The sequence below is a fragment of the Puma concolor genome, chromosome F2 (assembly GCF_028749965.1).
Source record: "Puma concolor isolate L17-30 chromosome F2, mPumCon1.1.hap2, whole genome shotgun sequence".
NCBI lineage: Eukaryota > Metazoa > Chordata > Mammalia > Carnivora > Felidae > Puma > Puma concolor.
The window spans coordinates 52,321,035-52,348,918 of record NC_141684.1 but is presented as its reverse complement, the minus strand read 5'-3'; positions in this window follow the sequence as shown (position 1 = coordinate 52,348,918).

Sequence of the window (27,884 nt, the reverse complement as noted above, 5' to 3'; positions counted from 1 at the left end):
GGGAGCAGATGATACATAGCATTTCCTTTTATGTATTGAAACTTAGATCTGTCAGCCCAATGTTTATCTGCTTAGTCAGAAAATGTCCTAAGTGCTGAAAAGATTATATTTTTTTCAAGAGTAAATTTAAGTAGCAGAGAGAATATAATTAGGAGCACTTGGTACTCACAACTGCTAAATTGCCAAAGGATATATTTTAAATATCTTCAAATTAGATTTCTGTGTATTCTCTCCAAGATAACATTTTCATTTTCAAACTACAAGAGTGGAGAATAAAATCTGTTCAGCATGTCCCCAGTTTACCTTTATCTGTTACCCTAATCCCTAACAGCCAGGTCACTCATTGTAAATGCTGCCATACTTAGGTATAGATGTCTGTGTATGACAGTAATCACAAAAATAATCTTCAAATAATCTGAATCTACCTAAGGAAATCAGCCCTGAAATGTTAGAAATTTTAGTGCAATAAATCATACTTTTTCCTATTTCCACTAGGTTCTTAGTTTTTTTTCTTTTTAAAATAGATTTTTACAAAATGCTTATTTACTTATTTTGAGAGAGAGAGAAAGAGAGAGAACACAAGCAGGGGAGGGGAAGAGAGGAGAGAGAGAGAATCCCAAGATGACTCCAGGCGCAGCCTGGAGCTCAGTGTGGAACTTGAACTCATGAACCATGAGATCATGACATGAACCTAAATCAAGAGTCGAACACCTAACCTACTGAGCCACCCAGGAACCCCAATTATTTTTTCTTTTTAATTGGAATTTCATTTGAACAAGATTTTGAATATAAGAATACAGTGTTTTGTTTTTTTTTTTTTTTCCATTGGCATGAACAGTAACCAATTCATATGCAGTTGGAGGAGAAAGCTTACAGTGTGAGTTATGGCTAAGGTGTTATATACCCTTTGCAGTTTGTTATCTAATGTATCCAATGTGTACCGTAGCTGAGTAGAACATATGAACAAATTTTACTTGAGTTCACCACATGATCCACTAATTAAGAACAAGTCATTGTTAGCTCAAACACTATCCAGATCAATTTTACATATAAATGAAAATATTTTCAGTTAAAGTGTACTGTGTTCAAGCACAGATTTTTAATGGTATATCTACTCATATGTGTAGATGATGCAAATATATAATCATAAATTAGCCAATGAGCACTATTAATTGATTGCTCCATCCAGTTCACATAGGTCTTCTTAACAAAGCTATAGAGTTAAGCAGACGGCAAACATAAAGAGTGATATGATTTAAAGGCAAGAGAATAGGATTTGGAGGTCAATTTTTTTTTTTAATTTTTTTTTCAACATTTATTTATTTTTCGGACAGAGAGAGACAGAGCATGAACGGGGGAGGAGGGGCAGAGAGAGAGGGAGACACAGAATCGGAAACAGGCTCCAGGCTCTGAGCCATCAGCCCAGAGCCTGACGCGGGGCTCGAACTCACGGACCGCGAGATCGTGACCTGGCTGAAGTCGGACGCTCAACCGACTGCGCCACCCAGGCGCCCCATGGAGGTCAATTTTTAATGCTGCATTTTTCATTCTATCTTAGGGAAAGAGCATACACTCCAAAGGTCCAGTTGCCTGTGCTTAAAACTGCAGTCAAGTAAGGTAATGCTAGTGGTGGTATTTCCTAATAGCTAGAGGTAACTACAAATATTATCAGTATGCTTGCCACTGGCTGCAGCTGAGTCCAATTAAAAATCCACTAATTGAAAGTTTCCTGTTTACAGTTCTACAACACATTCAGATAATTCTCCATGCCTGAGTTACTCTGTCAATTTACTAGAATTAAAAATAGAACTGTGGTGTTACTGACATAAATATTTGCCATTTCGACTTTCCGTGAATAACTGCAAAGATCTATGGTGTGCAGAATGTACGTGGTATGTACAAATGTACATTGCTGGAACTCCCATTTGAATTAGGGGTACTAAAGTTGGTCCTATCCATAACCATAGTTATGAGTGAACCATAGTAAGTAAAATTAGTCACATTAAAAAAATCTCCAAGTTTTAGTCTGGGTTCTCCTGAAGACAGCCTAAGACACAGGCATTAACACAGGTGGCGTATTTGTGAACTGTTACTTGTTACATCAAGTGTAAGGGATGAAGAAGATGATTGTGAAATGAACTAGGGGAAGTGCAAGTACAAGAGAGAAAAGTCATATAGAAGTCAATAGAAAGGTGTGTTATAAAGTTAGCTACTGATACAGTCCCTTGATACCTGACCCTGTGAGATCTTTGGAGAAAACTGTGAACCGTGTTTTCAGACTTTCTACTCAGAACAACAGAAGAGGGGGATATTGTTTATCTGTTGACTCCAGGACCTCATTGGTCAAGTTATGAACATTAATTCTGCCACAAATAGGGTTTGCACATGTGTGAGGGATGTTTGTTTATCAGCACGGGGCTGATTTCCTTAGTCATCGCATGTTACAGCATCAGAGAAACCCAGAGCAAGAAGCTAGTTGTATGCCATATGGGTCCGGGGAGAAGGCACCGTCACACTGCACCTGCATGAAGCAGATTGAAGTCTTTTGTGTGATTGGCTATCACAGCAGTCCATGGAGAGAGGCAAGGAAGACTTTGTAGTGGCATACAAGAATTAACAGATATATTTAACAACATTTTCCCTCGTCCCTCTAAAAAGTAGTTACTTCTTATTCCTGTCATATCCAATCCACTATATGTAGTAGTATATATGCCTTGATTGTGGGATGAGTATAAATATGGAGATTTATGAAATAAACGAAAATTTAGAAAAAAAAGTGTCTTATACGCATGATTCTCTTTCGTATATTGATAATATCAAATCTCTTGTGTGGCAAATGAAATTGATCTGTGAAATGTCATCAGGTTATTGTCATTTTGTTGATAGCAATATTGTGATTTAAAAATCTTGAAGCTGTCAGTGGGGCACGGGGTTGGCTCAGTCTGAATCCTCTCTCTCCCTCTCTCTCTGCCCCTCCCCTGTTGAAGCTCTCTCTCTCTCTCTCTCAAAATAAATAAATAAAATTTAAAAAAATCGTGAAGCAGTCAATTACGTTAGATGTAAGTGAAATGTGAGTAACGTTAAACTCAAGAAGAAAACAAATCAGGTATTTGTTTACCAGCCATCTAATTTGTATACTTATTTTTCAGGTTAGCCCTCAGTTTAATTAATCAAATTAGCAAATATTCACTGAATGAATTGCATTGTGATTTTAGCCCTCCACGAGGTATATATGTAAAATATTAAGGATTAAGATTGAGGAAATCAGGAACGCCTGGCTGGCTCAGTCAGGGGGGCATGCAACTCTTGATCTCGGAGTTGTCAGTTTGAGCCCCATGTTGGGTGTAGAGATTATTTAAAAATAAATATTTTTTTAAATAAATAAATACCTATAATTAAAAAAAACATTTTGGACTTGATTACTTTTTCATGTACCAATTTGTGAGTTTGGGAAAAAAATATGGCTTTTGGAGGATTTAATTTCCTCACCTTTAAATAGAAGATTCAGTCAAATGGGCTGCAATACTCTGTTAATTTATATAATTCAGTTACTCCTGAACAGACACTCCAGCATGCCCTTCTATGCTCATCTTAACATGAAACACATCTAATGTTCTATAAGGTTTTTTCCTATATGCCATATTGCACACACTTTAGAACCATTCTTCTGAGCATAGGCAACTGAATCTTCATAGGAATATGAGTGCCTGTGTTGCTTTATTACTAGCATACTCTTTTATGCTAGCTGCCATTTTACTGCCCCCAAAATTCTGTTCGAATCTCAATCATAAACGTGCTCAAAGACTCTCACAGTTTTTCTTAAAAGCATATGTAAATGACACTGACTTTCTTGAGCTTATCATTATAAATGTTGACCATATAATAATGCTTTATAGGTTTTAGGTTTATATTCAGCCAAAGGCAATTAAAACTGCTGGTTTATATCATTTATTTGAGTCAGGGATTTTTTTTTTCATTTAAAAATGTCCCATTTAAATCGTGAAAGTAAAACATTATGCAGCTCCTTATTGCTTGCTGTCATTTTGAGAGACATAGTTTTATAAAATATTGAATTAAGTTCAGAAAGAGCATTAGCAATGCAGCTTTTCTGTGCCTGGATGACAGCTAGTAGTGAATTTACTTGTACTTAAAGATTCCTCTATGTGCTGTCAGGTTTATTGGTTAATTTTAACTGTTACCATTGCTTGAAACTGAACTATTATAATGTCATTCCATTAGAAATTCAGTCCTTGCAAAATTGCAGGCTTTTACATTTTTTTCATTGTTTTTTTTTTTCTTACTTAGAGCTGAAATCTTTAAAAGACTAGGCAAGTATGACACTGACAAAGAAGAAACAAGCTAGAGTATGCCAGAGGGATGATTAAACACACCATATTCTCCCAGTGGTACAACACTGTGATCACACAGAATTTTATGCATAACTTCCAAGACTCAACAAAACTATTGAGTGCTTGGCACCCTTATCATCACTGTTGTATTTCCTGTTGGCAGCTGTTATCATTATTAGCCTTGTTGTGATGACAATCATTCTCTGGATGTTCCTTTTGGCTCAGTTGCTCCTGGCTTATCCTTCCTCAAGACCGGTGAGAGCCAAGCCAGAGTAGTGACCTGGGACCAAGCCAGGGTGGAACTTTATCTGTTTTGTTTTTTTTTTTTTTTTTTTATAGAATAAATGCTTAATAACTACTGCATTTTCAAGTCATAGAAATGAGAACAGTTTAAAAGTTTGAATTTTTGGTATTCATTCTTCTTGCTATTGCTTAATGGTATAGAAGAAAATCTATTGGTACTTAACATAAAAAATAAAATAAATTAGGTCAAATTTCAATTTTCCTATTGATTTTTGATTCTTTTTTTTTTTTAATTTTTTTTTCAACGTTTTTATTTACTTATGGGACAGACAGAGACAGAGCATGAACGGGGGAGGGGCAGAGAGAGAGGGAGACACAGAATTGGAAACAGGCTCCAGGCTCCGAGCCATCAGCCCAGAGCCTGACGTGGGGCTCGAACTCACGGACCGTGAGATCGTGACCTGGCTGAAGTCGGACGCTTAACCGACTGTGCCACCCAGGCGCCCCTGATTTTTGATTCTTTATTCTCATACTCTTTTCTAAGAAAGGGGATGAGCATATTTGACTTTTTTTAATTTTTTTTAATTTTTTTTAACATTTATTTTTGAGACAGAGAGAGACAGAGCATGAACAGGGGAGGGGCACAGAGAGAGGGAGACAGAATCTGAAACAGGCTCCAGGCTCTGAGCTGTCAGCACAGAGCCCAACGCGGGGCTCAAACCCACGGACGGTGAGATCATGACCTGAGCCGAAGTCAGACGCTTAACCAACCAAGCCACCCAGGCACCCCGAGCATATTTGACTTTTTAAGATCATTGAACTCAATGACATCAAAATTTGAATGAGGTATTATAATGTGAATTTGTGTGTAGACCACATACTTATTACATAAATGTGTAAGAGGTTTTTTCAAATTGACCGTCTGTCCTAGGCTTATATTTATAAAATAACTTTTTTAAGGAAGACACTAAATTTTTCAAGTTGCAGACTGCTTTCAAATGAGTCTGCTTTAACTCAAAGACAGCGCATTAAGAGTTTCAGCATCAACAGTTTGCAGCCTCAGTATAAAGCACACATAAGCAGAATATCTGAAACAAAAGCAACGGAGTCTTCAATGTCAATTCAGTGTTGTCATTTTAGAAATTGAATTGTACTTCATATGCATGAAGCTAAGTACTTGCTGCTACCCTCTGTAAAGTAAGTAGCTTTGAAGCTAAATTTCCTGAAGCCCAGTCCTTTAGGTTTGGGATTCTTTTGTTTTTCTCCATTCCTTGAACAGTGAAGGATAGTAAGTTTCCTTGAGAAAACTTATTAAACAGAATCCCAATGGGGTGTGCACCCAGTCTTCTTCATGTTCTATGCAAAATTCTGGAAATGTTCTGTGCTTCATAAATGTTTATTGGAGGAACTGGTGAACACTCTTAAGTCTACATAAATGCCATTGCGGTCCTTCATAGTGTGAGTTGACATACCTCTGTTGGAGCTAAACAGCTTTTCAAGAGGAATGATGAAATACAAATAACAAAAGTGCTGTCATTAATTGTAAAGTTTTTGTTTCATTGCATATGTACTTGTTTTTAAGGATCTGCTTTTATACAAACATTTAAAACGTATAAAACATTTAAAACCAACATCAGCCACAATGGTTTTCAAAGGTAAGTGCAGGTTAAATTATTTTTCTTTATATTTTGTATTTTTTTATTATTTTGTAGTATATTGCAGTATTGTAAGTATTTTTACAGGAATATTTTTGGGTTGTGGAATGAATCATTTGAGTCTCCATTATTTCTTATGGGGAAATTCACTTTGATATACAAGTGCTTTGGGTTATAAGCATGTTTCTGGAACAAATTATGCTCACAAACCAAGGTTTTACTGTATATCCTTTTTTCCCCTTTTGGCTGTCCTGTGCCTTTCATCCATGATATTCTTGTCTGACTTATCACCTTGAGGAAATTGTACCCCAGACAGATATTAAGCTTTATAGGCCAAGAAAAAAAGAGTAAAAGGCCAAGAAAAGATTCTGATATATAGTAATTACAGCTTTTGGCTCATATTCTCTCCACCTAAGTATTAGGATTTTATAGCTAGAATACTAATATAGAAATTTTATTTCCTATGAAGGATTTGATAGCCATATTAAGATAATATTTATCAAATTTGGTTCTGTTCTATCCAATGCAATTGTGCCAAACTTATTCAGTTAATGTAGAAAGAGATATTTAGAAAATAAAAAAAAGACATAATTCTGAATCAAAATATAGACAGGGAGATAATATGTATGTATAAGCTAGCCTCATACAGATGTTAAGATGTTAAGTGCTAAAATAAATGTTCACAATGGGTCACTGGGGGGTTAGGAATGTATCTAATCTCCTAATGTCCTCTAAACTTTGACAGTAGTTAGAAAATTTTCAAAATTTTCCTTACAGTGCTGTTAGGATCCTCAGTGATTAAAGTCTTCGTTATGCTTGGTGTGGAGGGAGAGGTAAATGCACTGGCATCCAAACCCTAGATATATAGATAGGTGATAAATGATAGATAGATGAGAGACAAAGAGAGAGACAGAGAGAGACCTATATATAGATAAATTAGATAAATTACTATATCTAGATAGATCAGATAAATGATAGATAGATGATAGATAGATAACTCTATTTTAAGCCTTTGTTTAATGAAAGGGTTTTGTAGCTAAAGATGCTTGAAAACTCCTGGTTTAGTTAAGCCACAATGATATGTAGAGGTCAACCAATACATCTTTCAAAGACATTTCTCTATTGCTCAGAACACTTTACTTTCTGATTGATGTATTTGCATTCAAGAAGTTCACTACAATGAACAAAACTGCTTACTGTGTAGTCAGAAATGATTGTGATGTGTTAAAATTATACCTTTTTACACACTTTCTTCAAGAAAAGTGAGCATTAGATTGTTAGAGTCTGAATGTTTCTCTTTAATGCATGATGCCCTTGTCAAGATGTTGACAAAAAGGTGGCAGGGAAGTATATTGTGCATGGGTCACCAAGCTTTGGGCTGTCAAAAACATGATCCACTACTGTTCTTACCTTCATTCCTCAGCAGGAGACTATTGGAAGGTTTAGTACACAAAAATGTACAAAAAAGTGGAAAAAATAAAGATAATTGACAAAGAAAAATCTCTATGAGCCATCTTACTGTGGAGTTACCTCATACCAAGGGGCGTTACAAACATTTAAATGCATATATTAGCTAGAGTCGATGTTAATTCACAGCAAGGAAATTGAACTTCCCTGTCAATCATCAGATATTCATCAGTTTATTTGTTTTTTGTTTGTTTTCTGTGCCACTTTGTACTTAGCATCGAATTACTCAAAATCATTCCTACATGTATTACAAGTTAAAAAGTAGTAAGTACATGCTTTTGCATTATCTCTCTTTGCTAGTGTTACATAACTAATACTGTATCTAATAAAATTAATATGCTTCTCGTGTAGTAAACTTTAAATTCCAGTATTAACTTACATCATGGTTACTAATGCTCGCCCTGGTTATCTTGCACTGTTACTAGCTCAAATGAGCATTGTTTATGGGAAAACACTGAGGTTGTGGCTGTCATGTGCTTCTCAGATGCCCCTTCATTTCTAGAACAATAATTTATTTTGCTGGTGGGATCGTTGCCACAAGACAGCCCTTAACAGTCAGATTTGGCTGCAGAGATTCCTCAGGTCCATGGTCCCACCCCATTTTCAGGGTAGTGTGCATCCAAATACAAGCAGCTACAGGTATATAAAAGCCTGGCCTCTCTCCTCAGCTCAGGACAGCAACAGAGGGCCCTGTGGAGTGGGTTTAGGCTTTACTGAGACTGCGTTACAGTCCAACTTCGCTTGGCCCAATCTTATTCCCTTTCTTTGCTTTCACGGGCACATTCACTATACCCTCAAAATAGTTAAAATTGTAAATTTTATGTTCTATACACTTTACCACAGTTGAAAGGAAACAAACTACTGAACAATGAAAGATAATGTGTTTTAATTTCAAATATATGTGATATGTACAGGTTCTACTCTATAAAGGAGAATAAAGAAGCTTAACTAATTCAAGTTTTGTTACACTGGATACTTCAAACCAATACATTAAAAACCTTTCAAAGGAAAACTATTAACCAGTTTGGATTTGTGAATTTGTGCAATTCTTCTTCTTGCTCACAACAACTTTTAATCCTATCTTCAACCTGTATACACACACATACACACATATATATGTATATGTATACATATATATGTGTGTGTATACATGTATATTTTTACGCATTTTATTTTTTTACACATATATATATATGTAGATTTCACTGACACTAAAAGTTACGTATGTAAAGTAAAAGTAAGGGAATACCAGGACAAATAGAAAATCCCAGAATAGTGAAACAATATAAATTAGAAAAACTGACAATTTCTTATATATTGTCTTTTAGGTCCCCAAAGGACCCTCTAGCAAAGCTTCTTTTGAGCCTCTAAAGCTTCCTTTCATTCTCCACTTCTCCCTATCCTTTCTAATTTATTAAGATGACAATTTTACCTAGATATGGAGTAGAAACAGCTGATAAAATTATAAAAGTAAGTAGACACACATATACATGATTAATTGTCTGTATTCAGACTTCTAATTTGAATTTGAAACCTTAAGCACGAATTGACTACTGAAAGTAATGATTACTGAATGTTCCCATTTGGAAGGTGAACCAAATAATTATAAAATCTCAGAACTGTAAGAAAAATATCTCATTAAATCTTCATCACCAGCTAGTTTTCCATTCATGTCCTAATGGTACTCTTCTATATTTCCTAACAGTCTGCCAGTCTAACATGTTCTCCTTAACACCACTGGTACTTAGTCCACTGAATTTTCAGGCATAGTTTCCTTATCTTTGAAATATTCTCATGGTTATGAACCCAAGGGATGGTTTTAACTCATGGGAGAAGTATTTGGAACAATTAATGAAAGATAACAATACGTTTATAGTATAAGATTACCAAAAGAAAATTGTCATGCCCTGGAATTTCAATATGAAATGATCTCAATTAATTAAGTTAGATTTATCAAACAATGTAACTAATTACAGTAATGTAGCTAATCAGGAATTGATTACCCTTAGGAAATATTGAAACAAAACCTGTAAATTCAATCTTACGAAGATATCCTCATATTTGAATTTTCATGTGTTGTGTTGAAATTTGTTTAAAATTATATTCAAGATTGTGTAACTAAACAAGTCATCATTTTTAAGCGAAATGTGGATGAACTCAAACCGTGGAGTAGTGAGTAGGTGTCTAGATGTTCTGTGTAATTGTACAAGGTTCATCTGCATTCCACCAATATTCAAGATCTGGAATTATTTCACAGTCCAGGAAGAAGGAGAGAAAAACTAGTTGAAATGGCATTTTCCCCCTTATATTTCCCTTCTCTTTCCCCAGTAGATAATTGGGCAATTTTTACAAATTGGTTTATTTTTAATGTTTACTTACTTTTGAGAGACAGAAGGGCAGAGAGAGAGGGAGATACAGAATCTGAAGCAGGTTCCAGACTCTAAGCTGTTAGCACAGAGCCTGACACGGCACTGGAACTCACGAACTGTGAGATCATGACCTGAGCCAAAGTCAGAAGCTCATCCGACTAAGCTACCCAGGTGACCTCCCAATTGGTCTAAACTACCTGGAGACAGTTACACTATATTTAAGAATTAACAAGAAGGTTAATTTAGTTGTTTTTTTCCCCATTATACAAAACAAAGTAAAACTATATAATTTTGCAGCAATAATAGGTTCCACCTAACAAGAAACAGTGACGAAATACACAAAAAGAGCAACAAAACTCTAACCAGGGCCCTGTGTTCCACATATTTAGATAGGTAAGATAGCAATGAACCCCTACTCCTTAGTCCACCCATGATAAGATATTTAAAACAGGTGGATGATTGGGATAAAAATCATCCTGGATTAGGAAGATCAGATAAAGAGAGGACAACAGAGAGATAAGACACATCAAAAGGGGGCAGGAGTGGTGGTAAAGAAAGGAAGGCCAAGAGGGGGAGTGTTCAAGAGTGGACAGAGAAAGAATAAGAGGTAAAGAACAAAGGAAGGAGATAAATAGGCTGGAAGAGGGAGGGAAGAATAGAAGTAAGAGGGCAAGACAGTGAGACAGGAAGCTGGAGATAGAAATATTAAAATACAGCAAGTGAGATCAGAGGTCAAAAAGACAAAAAAGTGAGACAAAGATAGTATAAAGAATTGTCACCTGGCCCCAGTAGAACCTTGTTAATCCAGGCCACTGAGTTACCCTGATGCCTGCCAGTTTTAGCAGATCCAGGCAGCACCCATGGCTCCAGGCAGCCTCCTCAGCTCCAGGCTCCTAGGCACCTCTGTGTATCCAGGACCCTGTCCTATCTGGGCACCAGTCAACCCCAGCTGCCCCAGGTGACCCAGTGGCTTCTTCTGCTCCAAGTTCTGAGAGGGCCTCTGAACATACAAAGATTCAATCCATCTCAGAATATGTCAGTTTGCACTGACCCACGTGACTCTTGTGGCCCCAGGTTGCCAATGAGCACCCACAAACCCAGGTTACCAGCTGACTCCCATGAACTCAAGTTTCTGGCTAACCTCAGCACCAGCCTGCTCCCATGGCACTGGGCAGCTCCTATGGCACCAGGATTTCAGCAGGCTTCCACCTACTCAATCTCTCAACAAATCCCAACACCATCTAGCTCCTGTAGTGCTGGGTAGATTCTGTGACTTCAGGCTCCCAATCAGCGCCTGTGAAGCCAAGCTACAAGACCACTATGAACCCAGGATCACAACTGGACCTAGTGGCAGGGTCACTACCATGGAATCAGAGTTTTGATCGCCTCAGCACCAGGCCATCCAAGGATTTCCACAGCCAGCCCACTCCCAGACACCATCAGATGACCCATCAGAATAACTGGACAAGTTGAATGGTGAAAGGTTTTGACTATTGAAGCCAAGCCATAAAAACTGAAAGGGGTGGCTGGTTATCAAATATGCAAATACCAACATAAGACCACAAGGATAATAAATAATCAAGGAAACATGACTCCACCAAAGTAAATGAATCAAACTTCAATGACTGATCATGAAGAAATGAAGATCTATAAACTATAAAAAATTCAAAATAATCCTTTTAATGAAATTCAGTGAACCATAAGAAAACAAAGATATACAACTACACAAAATTAAGAAATAAATGCATGAACAAAAGAAGTTTAACAAACATAGAGAAAGCACACACACACACACACACACACACACACAACAGAAATCCAAGAGTTGAGAATATAGTGATTGAATTGAAGAATTCAATAGAGAAGTTCAACAGCCAATTCAACAAAGCAGAAGAAATAGTTAATGAATAGGAAGACAGGTTATTTGAAATCATTCTTCCAGAGGACCAAAAAGAAAAAAAAAATACAAAAGAATGAGAAGATCCCATATGAATTATAGGATACCATTAAAAGGAGCAATCTATGCATTATTGGAATCCCAGAGAAGAAGAGAGGAAGAAAGGGGGCAGAAAGATTATTTAAAGAAATAATGGCTATGGGGTGCCTGGGTGGCTCAGTCAGTTGAGTGTCTGACTTCAGCTCAGGTCATGATCTCACGGTTCATGGGTTCGAGACCTGCATTGCGCTCTGTGCTGACAGCTCGGGGCCTGGAGCCTGCTTTGGATTCTGTGTGTCCCTCTCTCTCTGCCCCTCCCCTGCTTGTGCTCTGCCTCTCCCTGTCTCTCAAAAATAAATAAATGTAAAAGAAAGAAAGAAAGAAAGAAAGAAAGAAAGAAAGAAAGAAAGAAAGAAAGGCTGAAAACTCCACAAATCTGGGGAGAGATTTAGATACATAATTACATACAACTAATAGGTTGCCCCAATGTCAACTCCAAATAATCTTTTCTTAGGTAAATTAAAAATGAAAGTGTCTAAAACCAAAGGCAGAGAGAATTTTAAAAGTAGAAATAGAAAAAAAAATCTATCACATATAAGAAAATATCCATAAGGCTATCAGCAGATTTTTCAGAAGAAGCCTTGCAGGTCAAGGAGATAAAACATTTTTACACTGAAAATTATAAGATACTGATGAAAGACATTGAGGAAGACACAAATAATAGAAAGATAACTCATGTTCTTGGATCAGAAGAACTAATATTATTAAAATGTCCATTCTACCCAAAGTACGTCTCTGGATTCAGTACAATCTCTATCAAAATTCCAATGGAATTTTTTTTACATAAATAGAAAAAAAAAACAATGTTAAAATTTATATGGTACCACAAAAGACTCTGAGAAACCAAAGCAATACTAAGAAAGAAGGGCAAAGCTGGAGGGATTAAAATTGCTGATTTCAAACTATATTACAATGCTATAATATGAAAACTATAATACAATAGTAAATACAACAGTATGGTACTGACAAAGAAATAGACACATACACCAAAGTAACAGAATAGAGAGGCCAGAAATAACCCCCATATATATTTTCAACCAAGAATATTCAATAGGGAAAGGATAATCTCTTTCACCAGATGATGTTGGGAAACATGGTTAGCCAAATGCAGAAGAATGAAATTGGACTATATTATCTCACTCATGAAAACTAACTAGGAAATGCATTAGAGACTTAAATGTAACACCCCAAATTCTAAAAGTACTAGAAAACATAGGGGAAAGTCCTTGATTTTTTGGTCCTGGCAATAAGTTTTTGGATATGACACCAAAAGCACAAGCAACAAAAGCAAAAATAAGTGGGATTACACCAAACTAAAAAGCTTCTGCACAGCAAAAGAAATCATCAGCAAAATACAAAGGCAACCTATGAAATGAGAAATAAGTATTTGCAAACCACCTGTCTGATAAGGTTAATGTCCAAAATAAATTAGAAACACATACAACTCAGTAGAAAAAAAGAACACCAAAAACCAAACAACTCTTATTAAGAAATGGACAAAGAAATTGAACAGAAATTTCTAAAAGAAGACATATAGACACCAACAAGTACCTGAAAAAATGTTCAACATCCCTAATCATCAGGAAAATGCAAATCAAATCCACAATGGGGTACCACCTCACACCTAATAGAATGGCTACTATAACAAAAGTAGAAGAGACTTTTTGCAAGGCTGTGAAGAGACATTTTGCAAGGCTGTGGAGAAAAGGGAATGTAAATTGGTGTTGGTGGGAATGTAAATTGGACCACCCAGTATAGAAAACAGTATGGAGTCTCCTCAAAAAATTAAAAATAGGACTACCATATGATCCAGCAGTCCTACTTCTGGGTATATGTTTGAAGGAAATGATATCACTAACTAAAAGATATATGCATTCCCATGTTCATTGCAGCATGATTTATAAAGCATAAGCCATATCTACCTGTCCATCAACAGATGAGAGGCTAAAGAAAATACTATATATATTTATGTATATATAACATTTTCTTTTTTATGGTTGAATAATATTACATATAATAAAGAAGGAAATCCTGCCATTTGCAATAACACGGATGGACACTGATGGCATTTTGCTAAGTGAAATAAATCACAGAACGACAAATACTGTGTGTTCTCACTTATTTGTAGAATCTAAAAAAAGATGAACTCATAGCGGCCGGGGGGAGTGGGAAATGTTGGTCAAAAGGTACAAACTTCTAGGCATAACATGGATTTCCAAGGATCTAATGTACAGTATGGTGACTATAATTAAAAATACCTCATTATATACTTGAAAGTTGTGGAGAGAATAAATGTTAAATGTTACCATCACACACAAAAATAGAAATTATGTGACGGGATGGAAGTGTTAACTAACCTTATTATAGTAATTTTTGCCACATACACAAGTGATCAAAGTATTACATTGTACACCTTAAACTTACATATATTATATAACAATAATATCTTAACAAAGCTTGAAAAAACTTTTAAAATACCGTAATTATTTTTAAGAAGGTAAAATAAGTGTATATCAGAAGGCACAGCTGAAGAGAAAGTAAAAATGGGGAGAAAAATGCAGGCTAGGACCCAAAATCAGTAGATGAGGATTGTTTCTTGGAAGGTTTCTTAAAGGCAGGAATCCTATTCTAATTTATCTCATTCTCACATGCAGATAATTGTTAGTACACAAATTATGAGTATAATGTTGCTAGAGCTAAGCTGAAATAACGCAAAAAATAACAGGTGACGGGGCGCCTGAGTGGCTCAGTCAGTCGAGCGACTGACTTGGGCTCCGGGCATGACCTCCTGGTTGGTGAGTTCAAGTGCTACATGGGGCTTGCTGCTGTCCACAGTGAAACTGTCAGTGCAGAGCATGCTTTGGATCCTCTGTCCTCCCTCTCTCTCTGTCCATCCCCCAGTTGCACTCTCTCTCTCTCAAAAATAAAAAAATAAAAATAAAAATAAACAGGTGATTAATCCATTAGAATTGCATAAAGAGATACATAACCATTCTGTGTGGATCACAGCTTCTAGAGCCTTTCTTTCTGCAGCCTGAAATGATTGTGAAGCTTCTAGAAACTATGGTATATCAATATCATTAATTGGATCAGCCTCCTGGTCTCCACCTCTGTGGATGAATCATGAATGGTTTGTAGTAAAGATACTAAGCTAACATTCCTTAGAATCTTTACTACAAACCATTTGTGATTTGTTCCTCACGGTTTTGCATTCACAAACCTAAAACGACTGTATTTTAACCGCACTACACCATTCTTTACACTAAGGAGGAAACAAGATTGCAAAAGAAATAGACCGGTCTTTAAAAGTAGTATCCTCACCCTTGAGTGAGTGACTTTTCCATACAAGAGGGTACCATTTAGTTTTCGGGAAGCAGTCATTTATCAAATGGCACCCTCAGCATGCTAATTTACATCTAATTAATAAGCACTTTACCCTCTGAAAAACTTACTTGCCTTATTCAGCATTTGCCAGAGTGACATTTCTTTTTGACAATGAAATCTTACTCATATAATAAAATGTCCTCTTCAGGGTCATGCTACACAGATCAGCATGGCATGTCCCTTCCAAGGTTTTTGAATTAATTTCTATTAATTTGGCTCATGACAGATACCCACTACTTAGTCTTAATTACAGAGAATGGATCATCTAATTCAAATGGACAGGATTCAATGATAGCTTTACATTTTTTTTTCTTTCTACCATATCCAGATGCCCAACTGTCACAGAGTTTTCCAAATAAACCCTAGAAAAAGTGTTTATTCTTCTGCATTCAGAGTTTGAACACTGTCCATTGCTTTCTGGCTGCTTTTAAATGAGGCTTTACTACTTGAGCTGCAAAATCTCAGACAGGCCATCTGCTCCTTTAGTAGGGCTCAACTGCTCAAGCTTGCACCATTGCTACTTGGATATAACCAGTTAAAATCTCCCTAAAAAGTTAATATATAGAAAGCCATAATTTTGATGTTTCAAAAGCTGATCAGAAATAAAAGATAAAATTGAAACTTTAAAAAATATTTTTAAAAGATTATAGGTCCAGTATCGTGGAATTCAGAACAATTGAAGATGATTTTAAGTTTCTCATTAATTTTCCACTGAAATGAATGTCTTCAAGAAAGTATTTTTAAGTCATGATTATGGTATGTCCGCAATGAGATTAACTGATCATCTATATTATACATGGTAAAAAAGCATGCCCGTTCCTAAATCAAAGATTTTGTCAGCAACATAACAACAACAACAACAATTAACTGTTGCAAAAGAAGGAAATATTACAAAGTCAATTCCTTAAATGCTTTCTTGTTAGATCTAGTGAGGAAAACGTTTATTTGTTTGCATAAATAAACTTGATTTCTAGCTTTATTTGTTACTCATCCTGTGACCTTGGGGTAATTATTTTGCCTTTTTGTTCTTAATCACCCTGTCTGTTATATGTAAATGTAAATTTAAAATGTGTGTATGGAATATACAAAATGCAGGTGTTAGATTATTTTTATTTTAGTTATATATAAATTACACTATATACATATATATGCAGATGTATGGATAAGTCAAGTTGATAGTGCAATTTGCTAAGCATAGTCTCTGTCAAATATCTGGGAAGATTTGTTTAGTGTTAGAAGGCAATGTATAAACAGGCCTTCCAATGAAATTTCTTCTAGCTCTTTTTAAAATCGCTTTGCAATGTGGAAGTGAATTTCTCAACTCCAAATTGTTACACCAAACTGCCATTATTTCTCTATCTGTCCTTACACCAGACATGGCACTCCTACGGTGCATGAGCTGATTTCTTGCCACCTTTGCACAGTCCAAACCTAGCACAGAGTCTGGCGCATCCTAGTACTTAAGCCATTCCGACTAAATATATGTTAAAAGATACAAACCTCTGATGTCATCCTCTCTTTAGCTGTACACAGGCACAGTTGAATGGGAACGATGTTGATTTGGAAAAATACAGTTTAGGTTTGAACTCTAATTACATGATAATCAAACAGACCTGGACTTCTCAAACATTAACATGCATCAGAATCATCTACAGGATCTTTTGACGATGCCCACTCTGAAACAGAAGGTATACAAACCAACCTGAGATCCTGCATTTCCAGCAGACTCCACAGTGATGCATAACTGATCAGAGAAACACACTTTGTATAGCTATTTAGACCAAATATTTATTTAAATAATATTTACTTAGCTGAACCATTTGGTGCACCTAAAAACAATCTGAGCCATTGCATAATTGGAAGAATAGTTTAAGGTTTTCTCATATTAAGTTCCCAGTGATTTTATTAACAAAACTTTGCTACATATTCAAGCACCATGTAGAAATGGATGAAGGAAAATGCGACTCTATTTGAAGTTTATAGTAAGCCCCAACAAGGCATATTTTGAACTGTTTTTATGTCTGTTGTATTCATGCTATTACTGGATACAGCTGCCCATTTCCCAAGATGAAATAGTCAGAAAATGAACCAGCTTTTTAATAGTCAGAAATGATACACCAGGTCATGATCTGGGTGTGTTTATGAATCCCATAAAATACTTCATTGCAGGTTAGGGTGATTATTTGCATGTTTATTCCAAACAAAGTAATAGGATAGAATCTGTAAATGGACCTGTTTTTGTTGAGATTATATTTTAGCTTGAGCAATCCCCTTTTTGAAATGTGCACAGCTATTTAGAGTGTAATCAATTTGCTTTAGAGGCATCTATTCATCTTAATCACCATAAACCACACTTTTAAGTCAATACTCCATTTAATAATGCCACATTATAATTAGATGTTCATCTTGTGACCAGACATGTAAATACATGGATACAAAATTGAGATACAGTGACATTTATTTTGATGAAATAAAATAATCTAAAGTTTGAAGGAAATTGAGATGATTAAAAATTGTCATTTAGTGAAGAAAAAACTGGCTGGGTTTCTTTTTTCTAGTACAAAGAGAGGTATAAGAAAAGCCTTCATTGGATACTTAGTCACAGGGCACCTCATGTGTTGTATAAAGGATCTGAAAGCCATTTACTATAGTGAGGAAACTAATTCTCTACAGTATATTTCTAGAGTGTTTTACATGTTCTGTTTTTATATCCATAGGTGAATACAAATGGCAGGCTATATTTATTTGTTTTTTATTTTAATTTTTTAAATGTTTTTATTTATTTTTGAGACAGAGAGAGACAGAGCATGAGTGGGAGAGGGGCAGAGAGAGAGGGAGACATAGAATCCGAAGCAGGCTCCAGGCTCTGAGCGTCAGCACAGAGCCCGATGCGGGGCTCGAACTCACAGACTGTGAGATCATAATCTGTGCCGAAGTCGGACGCTTAACCGACTGAGCTACCCAGGCGCCCCCAGCAGGTTATATTTAAAAAGGATCTAATTAAGGCTTAAGTGTCAGAACTTTGGACATGCCCAATGATTTCTATATTTATCTAAATGGTAGGATCACAAATATAAAGACTTTAAAGTCATATAATTGTTTTAAAGTTTTCCATAACGTAAGAGAAGCAAAACATAATATTTAAACACTTACACAAAAACCCATGCTTACACCAAAAAGCATGAGCAAGAAGTGATAAACATTGATAAAACTGAAGTATGGGTTAGGGACAGCATGTGGAATGTGTGAGAAACAGCCAATACGTAAAATTCACATTGAGTATAGGAAGGCGAGTTCAGAGGGCTCTTCAAATACCATATGCATGCTTGCATTTAATACAAATTGAGTATTTGAAATGTGAGAACCATATTGAAGTATATGTATGGAAGCAAAAGCCTGAATACATTCTCTACAAAGTTACACAAAAATTTATATTTTATTAAAAAGGGGCTACATATGGGGTTATGTTTTTTCTGTAGAGTCCACCAATAACCTATTCCATGCTTCTCTAAAATAAAGCACGCTGGTGGTATATCACACTAATTAAATAGCCATTGAGTTTTGATGACAGTAGTTTTAAGACTTCATTGTTTTAATTGATGGCAGTAGTTTTAAAACTTCATTGTTTTGAATAAGTCATAATAGATTTATTGAAGCTGGGTTACAAATTCACTAAAAATATTTTTTAAAATACATTGATAAACACATGGTATTTTAAGTCTATAGTCCAATGCATTAGAATTATTATGATTCTTTTGAAATTATCAAACCAAATATAGTGTAATTTAAAAAATGGGAAAGATGTATTAAAAACAAAGACCAACCCCCCCCAACCCCCCACATACACACACACTAGCTCTTCAGATGAAGTCACTGGTTAAAATGGGCTGGGAAACAACCTGCTGTGCCCTAAATAGGTGGCAGATGGGTCTGAATTGAGGAAATATTTGAATGGTAAGTCATTAAAAGATTTAATTAATATATTCTGCTTCTAAAACCAAGCAAATTTTTGTGGAATCATGATGAAGGAAAGTTTTTAATGTGTATGTGTATGTGTGTATCTGTGTATTTTAATACCTAATAAGATTGTACATTCAGCACAACTCGATAAACAACTCCTGAGCAGCAAAGGGAAAAAAATGAAGAGAATGAATTCTCAGTATTTAGGACACAAAAACTGATCCCTGATTTATCTCACTCTTAGAAGAACTCTATTGAGTTCTAGTCACTAGAAAATATAGGCTAGTCAAGGTTAATCTGTGAGTGGATTTAAAAACTTGCTGAGCAGTTGGGAGATGGAGTGTTTCACAGGCACTGTCAGGGGATGGGAGCACGCACAGCGACCTGGTACAAAGAGTGTGCATTAGGTGAGGAAATCTGCTGATTTTTGGAAAGTAGAGGTGAGCCAATCACTGCAAAGGAGCTGAATAGTAAAAATCGGAATGACTTGGATAAACGAGGAGCCTGGGTAGCTAAGTGGCTTTTGAAATTCAATGTAGGGAAATGAAAGCTAATGAAACTGAGGCCATAAAAAGAACACGAAAAAGGAATCCTCTTTTAATAACAATATTACCAATTTTGCAAAGTAGGAGATTTGGAAAGAAGGTCAAAACGTGCTGTGTAGCCTCCAGGGGCTTGACAAACTTGTTTGTCAAGTTTCGCCCTTTACTACCCAAGCTTGAGTCCCTCCAGCCCCCTACCCTGAACACTTTCTGAACTGAGGTCTTATATTAAAAATTCAGGTGTAAACATTTTAACTTAAAAGAGACTAAATAGAAAAACCGAAAGAGATAAGACAAATGAAGCAAATTAAAAGGAAACTATATTAAAAGGTCAGGTATATACATAAATATATCAAGAAATGTGCTTCAAGCCCACGCTTCCAAAAAGATTTTAATGACAGGACAGAGATATCAGTGCTGTGGACACAAACCCAATTAGAATACTGATTTAACTGAGCACTCAGTTGTTTAAATTGATTGGTGAAGTCAAATACATGATTTAAATTTATTTTGTTTTTTTGTCCAATATTTGAGCTGATAAAATACAATATTTTTATCCATTTAAAAATTCTTAGACTCAAAATTAATTAGATAATATTTTAGTTATTTTAGGTTGGATTAATAAGAAAATTCATTAACCAAAGTTTAGACTCTCATTACCTGTTGGAAATAAGTGAAGAAATAAGTGGAAAGACAATACATGTCCATGATAGAACCATTACATTCTGTAGTGTGCAAATTTGTAAATTAAAATTAAAACATAAAGGTGCCTCGCATCCAGACTTATCCTGCCATTTTTCCAAGTCATCATATATTCAAGTACCTTTGGGGATCACAATTTAGATGTCCTACTGATGATGAGAAGCCAATACATTAAAATATTGAATGTAGTACATAACAAAAAGTAGGTAAAAACCTAACTTAGAACTCTTCATAATCCTCATTTTAGAGGCTTTTTTTGTTGTTTATCATTGTATCTCCAGTAGCTCTCCAGACTCTCAATAAATACATGTTGGATGAATAAATATAAAAACAGAAAATAAACCACTATTGAGTGTTTATATACCCGTCTAGGTCTAGCTCCTAATAATTAATATATTATATTAATATAATCAAATAATAATATTCTTAGCTTTAAGTATGTAGATAATATTAGCATTATGTAGATTGCTTACTATATACAAGGCAAGGTTCTAAAATTTTACGTACAATTTAATCCTTATGATTGCACAACTAAGACAATATTGATATTATTATTTTATAGGTAAGGAAAGAATCATAGATTGAATATCCTGCCATTTAGTGATGCAATTTTAGTGATTCAGACTCTGGCGACCCATGTTCTTAGCTACTGTGTAGCACTCTCTAAAACAGGAGCTACCTGGAAATTTATTCAATAACCAGAAGAAGCTTTAAATCAAAGATTATAGCACGTCTGTGAATTTTGCAGTGTTTAAAAGCCAGAAAAGCCTCTGGATCGTCCCGAGAGCTGCCTGTTATACTCCAGCTGTATGTGAGACACGAGTGTTAATTATCATCAAAAGAAGACACCTTACACCTAGTGCCTTGGTTTCTAATACAATTCTCCAACGAAAATAACCAGGGATTCTTGGAGAAATGGCTGATTCTAAAACTAGAACAGGAAATAATCAGGATAAGCCTGTAACATCTTGTAATGCCAAAGACTAAGAAAGCCCTGGCACCTACACGTGCATGGATGAACACACACACAAGGACGTACACACGTTGATGGAATTAAGTCAAAGGGATACAAGAGCCAACTGAATGAAGTTTCAATGGGCAAATCTGTAACAATCCGAACAAGAAAATAAGTAAAACTGTATTGGGTTATATATAAGTCAAAGTATAAAGTATGTATTCATAAGTTCATGTTGATATAAATAAATGACTGAATGAATAAATAAATGGAGGAAAAGAGTATGTATGTATGTGTGTATGTATGTATGTAGGCAAATCTCCCAAATAGAATTCCAAACAACTTAAGTAGAACTCTGCTCCAAAGGAGGGGGATCATCAATCCCCACTTCTTAGGTGTGTTCTGTACATAGTAACTTCCTTCCAAAGTGTATAATGCTGGGGCGCTTGGATGGCTCAGTAGAAAGAGCACGTGACTCTTGATCTTGGGGTCGTGAGTTCGAGCTCCATGTTGGGTGTAGAGATTACTTAAATAAATCTTAAAAAATTAAAAAAAAATCTTTACAATGTATATAATGCTTAGCTACCAGAATCATCTTTATATACTATATATTTCATTAATTCAATGTATTGAAATTATGTTCAGTACCAGGCATGATGCTAGGCCATTTGTTAATTTATGTATTTTAACAATCTCCTTGCCCTGCTCCCTGATCTGCCATCTGTTTAACAGTTCCTACTGTCTGTTGATCAAATACAAGTTCTAAGTGAAAAGCATTAGGACCTTCTCACACAACTTTCCATGTTCTCTGAGTCATATCACTCTTAGACTTCATAGCTTGGCACTCCCCACATGGTTCCTTGATCTAGTTTTATATTCATCTTTTCCAGAGAGACTAAATATTTCCTGATGACCCATTTAATCTTCATTCATAAAACAGGTATTATTACATTACCGAGTTTTTGTTGTTGTTGTTGTTGTTATCATATGGATTTCAAAATCTCTGGAATTAGGGTACAGGGATTTTGTTTGTACTTGTTTTGTTTGTTGTACTGTGGGAGAACATCCACCAGAATTCATCTCCTGAGGACACAGGATGCTTAATAGAAATTAATAAGTTTTTTAATTACTTAAACCAACATTATTGGAATTTTTATCCGAACTATCAGCTTCTAGTATATATGAAACCATATGAGCATTAATACTCAATTATCATTGGCTTAATGTTCCTCAAGCTAGTTTAAAGTCTCTCTCAGTTATTTTGTGATATTCCTGAGGTTCTTTTTTCTCTGACTTTCTCTTTCATTTCTATAGCCTATGGAGTCACTTTAGACTATAGAATGCCCAATTTTCTTCCCAGAGTACTAGCTCCCTTAGAGTACCATTCTTTTTTTTAAATTTTTTTTTTCAACATTTATTTATTTTTTGGGACAGAGAGAGACAGAGCATGAACGGGGGAGGGGCAGAGAGAGGGAGACACAGAATCGGAAACAGGCTCCAGGCTCTGAGCCATCAGCCCAGAGCCCGACGCGGGGCTCGAACTCACGGACCGCAAGATCGTGACCTGGCTGAAGTCGGACGCCCAACCGACTGCGCCACCCAGGCGCCCCAGAGTACCATTCTTAAAGGCCGCAATGTCCTTTCTGCACCAGAGGAATACTTCATTCCTTTCTGTTGTCATTGTGTTGGAGCAACATGAGTTTCCTCAGAGAAATAGAGAGATTGATCAATGTCCCACTGTGCCCAAACTTGTCATCTGAGCCATAAATAAGCACTGCTGATGGCCCTCTCTCTCAAGAATATCTTGTTTGTAAGTTCAGCTTGGTAACATCATCTTCTATCTTCACAAGCATAAATTCACTCTGGTACCTTTTCAAGAGACAGTTCCGTGCTCTCTCCAGTGCTTCTGTCTTTATCCCCAGACCTCATCCACAAAACATCTTGCAAGGCAGGTGCACATATGCTATTGCTTCTTGCCCGGGATTTCTCAGACAATTTTTGAGTAGTGGCATTTTTTTTATCACAATGATTTGAGCAGAAACCTACAGGGAAGACTATAGAATGTCATGTAAAACAAAGAATCAGCCCTCAACCCATGTGACTCTCATATGTCCTGCTGGGCATTCAGATCAGTGAACAGTCTGTTTATGTATATTGAAGTTTATAGTCTAGCCACATTTTACAATAAACAGGGTATTTTGCCCAGTTGTTAAAAATCAATGATCTTTTAAAGAAACAACAAATACAATGAACTATAGCTAAGAGTATTCTTTGGATACTTATCTTTAAAAACATCATGCCATGAATAGCAATTTTTACTGCATGAGAGTCACCAATACAACAAACCTATATCTATCCACATTTGTTGAAATTGTGGATCTTTCATATGGTAACTGCATACTGATGCAGGCATTTGACTACCTCATTATGTCTTTTGTGGAGTTTTGCCCAAGCATTTATATATTGAATACATATTAGTTCACTGTAAATGTATTTCATTGTATTTCTCCTTTGTGTTACAATTCTATTATTTATTTTTATATTTTATTTTTTTTAACGTTTATTTATTTTTGAGACAGAGAGAGACAGAGCATGAACGGGGGAGGGTCACAGAGAGAGGGAGACACAGAATCTGAAACAGGCTCCAGGCTCTGAGCTGTCAGCACAGAGCCCAACGCGGGGCTCAAACTAACAGACCGTGAGATCATGACCTGAACCAAAGTCGGATGCTTAACCGACCGAGCCACCCAGGCGCCCCTATTATTTGTTTTTAAAGTATATTTGTAGATAGATTGTATTACCTTGAATCTAATTTCAGGATTGTGAAGATGGAATTTAAAAAGTATAGGTACTGGAAAATAGTGTGTTATCATTATCAGGGCTAGAAGATGCTTTCCAATACATTAATTCATGGAACTAGATTCTGGAGACAGTTTGACATGGGAGAAGAATTAATAAATGAATCCAGACTCTCAGACTCTACTGGGACCAATGTTATAATGCAATAAAATACTGGTATTGTTTTTCTGAATCTATCAATGATGAATCATAGTGTCATATTCAAATAAATAATTTTAAAGAGAAAAGTCTAAGTAATAGAAGGAAAAGTTCAAACTATTGTACCAATAAATGAACAAATCATGTTTCTTAGGAGGGACTCAATAGTCCCAATAGAGGGGCCCAATTTTGCTAAGAGTTTATCTAAATGTGTATCAAAAGTCAACGAGGCTGTGCTAGATTACAGTCTTCCCTTCACTCTCTGAAATAGCTTAAATTCCTTCCCCAATGCAATCGTCTTTTCTCCCTCCAAATAATGCACATATGACATAGTGGATCATCTTGCTGAAAAACTAAGTTGTCATAAATATTTTTTTAAAAAGCACTAGCATAGAAAAATATTAGGCCTGCTAATAAAATTGGAAGCTAAAAATGCACAGACCGTCAGGCACTGAATCCCTACTTTCTTTATATTTTTGCTTAAATTCCCAAGTATAACTATATGAGATACTCAAGATAAAATAAGAACCACAGGTATTATTTCTCAGGCTACTCATGTACACAACTTAGAAAACATAATTCCTATCAAATGTATTTCAAACTGCTTGAATGTTTTCCTTTTGCTTTGATGTCTTAAGTGTAATCTCATTTAAGCAATATTCTGTATTTTTCAGTGTTTTGTCAATATGACTTGATTTAGATCCCCCTGTTATAATTGCTAGTTCCACACACACCTGATATTTTATTTGTTTCCTTGCAATGCATATACTTGATACTTGATGTATTTGAAATTCCAGATCATTAACATGGTCCTCATTAAAAAACAAAAATTACTTAGTCATGTTATTATTAAATTATTCTGGGAACTTGAAAGAGCTTCTGCCATTAACATAGACTTCTGCTACTATTAATTTTTCTCTGGATTTTAACATTAGCAAGCATAATAATCTAAGCTTCAGGTGACATATTTTCTCTAATTATATTTTAAGCCCATAGATTTTGACTTTATAAAAAGAGATCTTTATTTTTATACACCATGCTTTTACCACACCACAAAATTTTTAAACTGATATATACCCCAAATCTGTATTGTGGGGGTAAGTAGGTAATTTTAAAAACCAAAATCAGTTTGTAATTCACAATTACAATTGTGTAATTTTGTGTAATTCACAAAATGCAATTTTAAATGCCAAATGTCTTCTTAAATTTTAATTATTGGTACAGAAAAAGCATTTATTTTAGAATTATAATTTGTTAATCTTTATGTGAAAATCACCTATTTGGATTAAGAATCATGATGGAAAGAAAAAAAAGATAGGTCTCTACACTCCTGATTTATAAATGAGAGAGAGAAAGAAAATTCCTTAATAATCTTATAAAAAATATTACTGAAAAGGAATGAGATCTGTAGAAAATGTATAGGCAAAAATTAACAAAATCTAATCTATTTTTCCATTATCTTAGCATATTATTATTTTGGAAATTCCATATTTGAAGTTTATATTTTTGCAAAAAATTGAATTCACACTGCTGTTACCTGAGTTAAAATTCATTTCCAAAAATTTACTAATTTATTTATCCATTCAATCTATCTTAATTTAGTCTGTCATTATGTCTTTGTTCAACGTATACTATCTCTAATATATCAGTAGAAACAGTATCTCTAAAATATCAGTAGGAACAAGCTACTACTCTACTTTCCATGAAGGGGGATTTCTGTAAAAGGAACTATCTTAGATCTCATCAATCTAAAGTTTTCTCTATTTGAAATGGCACCTGTAATGTCATTATGGGATGATTTTTAAGATCAATAGGTAACAGAAAACTTTTCAGAAGTTTTATTGTTCATACTTTTAGGTGACATTGTTTAAATATGAGATGTATTGATTCAATATGCCCTTACTGTTGATTTAAACTCATCCATTTAGAAAATGTAAGTGATTTTCAAGAAATAGATTTTACATGAAATTTTACAATATTTCTAATAAAATTGATTTTGATAAAAATATGCAAATAAACTAATCAAGAAGAAATATTTTCAATGGCTGCATTATCTGTGGAAATTAAATGTGTTTAATGACTTATTGCCAACATTCATGTTATTGACAATATTTTTTAAATCACTATCGTGTTAAAAAGTAGTCCTATATATTGGCTCAGTTTCCATGGTTTTTTGCCATTCTATAATTTTAACTCCTTTCAATAGAATATTCAAAGGCTACATTCATTCAAAGTATTCTTTCTCCAATAAAGTATTATCAAAAAAGAAATGACCCTAACTGGATTTCATGATTTCATGGAATGAATTTAAAATATGAACATATAGGGAGGAGCCAAGATAGCGGAACAGCATGGGGTTTTTTTGTGTGTCTCACGTCCATGAAATACAGCAAGACCAACACTAAACCATCCTGCACACCTAGAAAACTGGTTGGAGAATTAACACAACAATCTGCACAACCTGAACCACAGAATTGAGCAGGTACGTGGTGCAGAGATGTGAACTTGGGGAGTGAGAAGCTGTGGGAAGGGAGGTGCTTTTGAGGGCAGAGAAAGAATGGAGATGGGGGTGGGGAGAATACAGGAAAATCAACCCTCCCCAAAAGAAGCTGGAGAGAAAGTGGAAAATTGGAAACAGCCGCAGGGACTAAGCTAAAAGGGAGAAAGGAGAAAGGAGAGGGTTTAAATTCTATTAAGACTGTAAACAAGGGGAGTGCCAAGGCTGCAAGTCTGCAGCTCGATACCTGGCAATGCTCTGGTGGGAAGGGCGAATCCCCAGGAATGGAGTGGGGTCCGGGAGGTTCTTTGGACACACGGAGAAAAGCGGTTCCACTGCTGGAAGGACATTTGGTAGAGACTGGTCCCAGTAGACCCTGGAAGATGGCCACATTCGCTGGTGCTGGGGCAAGGTCGTTAAGGGTGAAGCCTGGTGCCAGATGTGTGTTGTGATTTTCCATAATCCCTGAAACACTGCTGCTACACTGTCTCGCGAACTTTTTCTGTGTGGCTGGCACCTGGCTACAGTCTCGGAGCACCGGCAGCAGCAGGGTCCGGTGAGCGTTCCTGGGTGCAGCTGATATTCGGCCATTGCTCAATCGTCCATTGGTCAGTGAGACCCTCCCACAGAGGGGCACTATGGGTCAAAGCTGAAGTCCTTCAGATGTAAGTGGCCGGGGAAAACTGCCACATCTAAGACAAAACTCAGGAGAGAGGTACTGCCTGGGGGTTGGTCATGGACAGTGAAAAAGTGGGGAGTGGACAAAAG